Source organism: Canis aureus, chromosome 21 (genome assembly GCF_053574225.1).
Source record: "Canis aureus isolate CA01 chromosome 21, VMU_Caureus_v.1.0, whole genome shotgun sequence".
In the NCBI taxonomy this organism is placed as follows: Eukaryota; Metazoa; Chordata; class Mammalia; order Carnivora; family Canidae; genus Canis; species Canis aureus.
In genome coordinates this window covers 20,578,516-20,582,058 of record NC_135631.1, presented here as the reverse complement: position 1 = coordinate 20,582,058, position 3,543 = coordinate 20,578,516, and the positions used below count along the sequence as shown (strand labels likewise).

Here is a 3,543-nt window from a genome sequence, read left to right as displayed (position 1 = left end):
ACTACTTGCAAACAGAGATCAAGCAAGGCTCCGTGTTGGCTGAACATGGCAGTAAATGGGCTTTCCTCGACTGTGAGTGGAACAGAGGGAGTGTCCTAATGCTGCCGGCCAGACCAAGGAAAGTCTCTACTTGACTTTGCTCTTTCCTTGACAGAAATGATCTTCCAGCAGTCACTCAGGGGCCCTGTTGGCACTTATGAATCCCTCTATTCCAAGAGCAGCCTCTGCTCATGGATCACACCCCCTCCCAATATCAGAGACCCCTGATGAGCCAGGTGCCTGCAGGCTTTTCAGTCCAAGCTCTGTCCGCCTCACTAGGCTGAGAGGCACATGCTTGTTAAGTCTGAATCAACGGGGACTCCCTTGACTTTCTACTCAGGCTGAAAACCAGAGGGCTTGGGTAGAACGTGCTGAGTTGACTTAAGTCAGTGAGAATGACAGCGGAAGCTGGAGTGGCATTGACTTCCTCATGAATGGGAGAGACAGGCTTTCAAATAAAAATGAGAACAGTGTTACCAAGCAGAAGGGCTGCTGGGCAGCCCCAGTGCCCACATTGACAGCTGCCATGGGGAGACTCAGAGTTGTGGTTCTGAGCGGTAACTCATCGGAGAAGAAGCATGGCCCATGGAGCTCTGAGGCCCAGGGTACCCACTCACCTGCTACTTGACCTTGAGCCAATCACTTCTTCTCCTCAGTCTGCCATTCTCTCCTTTTTAAGAGAAGGGGGCTGGGCTAGGGGATTGCAAAGCCTCTTCAAGTACTAACATTCTACAGGTCTCTGATTTCTCATTCCTGTCTGTCATCTGAGCAGGTATGAGAGAGAATAATTACTAGCTGTGGGATTACCCTGGCAGTGGTTTTTTTGAACAACAAATATGAGCTTGTTCTTGTCATTTGTGAGGGGGCTGCTTAATTGGGGTCAAATTCTCTGAGGTTCCTTTTGTCAGTCGTTTAATGGTAGTTGTATCGCGAAGCATTGCTTAAAAATTTGGGAACTTCAAGCGTCTCGCTGAAGTTTTCTCAAAACTGAAGAAATGTGACTAGTTCAAATCTGATAAACTGGCAACCTGTCCTATGTAGGAAGAGCCATGAATAAATTGAATGAATTGACTGGATTTTTTCAGAGCAGACACTGTACTTACTTGGCTTTATATCTCTAGTGTCTACTGCAGAGGTGGCCATATAGTATAACGACACAGCCCATTTTGTCATCTGATATTCAATGAGCACCTGCTATGTGCCAGGTACCTTGCAAGGTCCTGGGGATGCAATTGTGATGAGATAATGTCCTGGCACTCAAAGAGCTCCTACTCAAGTAGGATGGGCAAACAGTAAACAGACTAATATGATAGGTGGCTGCTACCAGAGAAGGAACAGTGATGACCAAGTACTGGGCCCTGACTTGGGGAGTCAGGGAAGCTTCTGTGGAGGTGACAATCAAGCAACCCTCTGAAGCTAGAACTGGAGTTGTCCAAGCAAGAAGCTCAAAGTACTAGAATCCTCCAACTGAAATATTAGCAGGGCAAGAGGAGAGATGAAAGAGAGAGAAAGAGAGAGAGAGAGAGAGAGAGAATCCAGTTCATAAAGGGCCTTGATGTCTTACTAAGGAATTTCCTTTTTTTTTTTTAAGATTTTATTTATTCATTCATAGACACAGAGAGAGAGAGGCAGAGACAGAGGCAGAAGGAGAAGTAGGCTCCATGCAGGGAACCCGATGTGGGACTCGATCCTGGCTCTCCAGGATCACACCCCAGGCTGCAGGCGGCGCCAAACGCTGCGCCACCGGGGCTGCCCCCCTAAGGAATTTCCTTAAGGACACTCTGCAACCAGCTGTAGGTTTTAAGCAGAAAGCAAATAGATGTGCATTGACTAATAAATCTGGTGTAATTTTTTTGCATGGAGATGTCCTCATCTCACCATCCTGGGGTTGGATTAGATGATTGCCAGGACCTCTTCTGGTTGTGACATTCTGTGAGTCTTGAAGTTTCTATTCTGATTCGGGTCAGAGTTTCCTGATGTTTGGCCTCTTCTCACTAGCAGCAGAGGTTGTTCTGAGCAGAATAAGAGAATCAACTGCACACATGGTCTCTCTCTCTCTCCCTCTTCCCCTGTCTCTCACTCTCTGTCTCTCTCTCTCTCCCTCCCTCCACTAGACGGATGAGCGAGTTCCATTACAGAGGAGGAGAGCTTCCTTGTGACCAGCCTCGCACCAATCCATCCATCAGCCGATTAACAGTGGCTGAAAGCCACTTATCAGGAAGGCTCCTGCCCTTATCACTGTCACCGTCTGCAAATAAACATCGACTTTATGCTGAGTTTCCATATTTAACCACATTTAAGTAACTGCTGATACTTTCATTACATGACATTTGCACTTCAGAATTTAAAATTAGACATGTGCACGCAGCTCGTCCATGAAATAGGAAAGATTGGGTTGTTTGGGGCCTTCCTGCCATTTGTTTTCAAAGAAAGGGAGCTTCAAAGTGAATTCTGCAGAACACAAGAATCTCTTGTACTCTGAAAACAGTATGGACAAGAAAGAGATCGGGACGATGTAGTTTTATTTTTATTTCAAAAGGTCGGTACCTCATGTAAAAGCTGTAACACATCCATAATGGATGAGATGCATAAATGATACATCAAAGTCAGAAAACACAGTTCTCTGAGGAGCAGAAAAATCTTTCTTTTTGAGCTGGATTTCACAATATAAAAGCTTAATGCCTCACACAAATTCATTACCTGATGATGAAAAGGAATGTTGCTCTGGATCGAGCATGAATTAACAAACGCGTATCCAGGGCTTAATGGTGTGGGTGCAAATTCTGAAACTATCAGTTAAAAAATAATAATTTGGGATAAATTTACCCCTTTGAAAAGACTCCAATATGATTATTTTGGTTAAAACATAAGGTGTTGATGCTCATATTGTGATAACATGTCCTTTTGAATTCACAATTTTGATTATATTCCCCTTTTTGTTCTGTCTTGAAAGTGTTTTATCTCCAATCCCTTAGCAGAGTATCTGGAACATAGCAGGTGCTCAATAAATGTGATTTGCATGAATAAATAGGGGCAGCCCGGGTGGCTCAGCAGTTTAACGCCACCTTCGGCCCAGGGCCTGACCCTGGAGACCCGGGATCGAGTCCCATGTCGGGCTCCCTGCGTGGGGCCTGCTTCTCCCTCTGCCTCTCTGTCTCTCATGAATAAATAAAATCTTAAAAAAAAAAAAAAAAAGAAGAAGAATTAACAATTGCTTAATGTTTGGAGTGCTAACTATATGCCAAACAATGTGCTTAATATTCTCCATGTGTTATCTTATTTAATCAACACAAGTAACTTTGATCTGGGCTGTATTCATATTCCTATTTTGCAAATAAGGAAACTGAGTCCTGGAGAGGTGAAATAACTTGGCCGTGGGTGCATGACTAATAGTACTGGTAAGTGGTGAATCTGGGTCAGATTCAGATTTTAGTTGAGCCCAGAGCTTATATGCTGGGCCACAATGGGACAATGAATTAATAAACTGGCTGCTTGGGCCGAGTG

At 44.5% G+C, this 3,543-nt stretch overlaps 1 long non-coding RNA gene across 1 annotated transcript; it reads left to right on the top strand.

Moving 5' to 3' along the window:
* The first annotated feature begins 1,369 nt into the window (after positions 1-1,369).
* On the top strand, positions 1,370-2,285 carry LOC144293426 (uncharacterized). Its single transcript, XR_013360664.1, has 3 exons — positions 1,370-1,489; positions 1,903-1,971; positions 2,154-2,285. It is a non-coding gene; the product is annotated as an uncharacterized LOC144293426 (long non-coding RNA).
* The last annotated feature ends 1,258 nt before the right edge of the window (positions 2,286-3,543 follow it).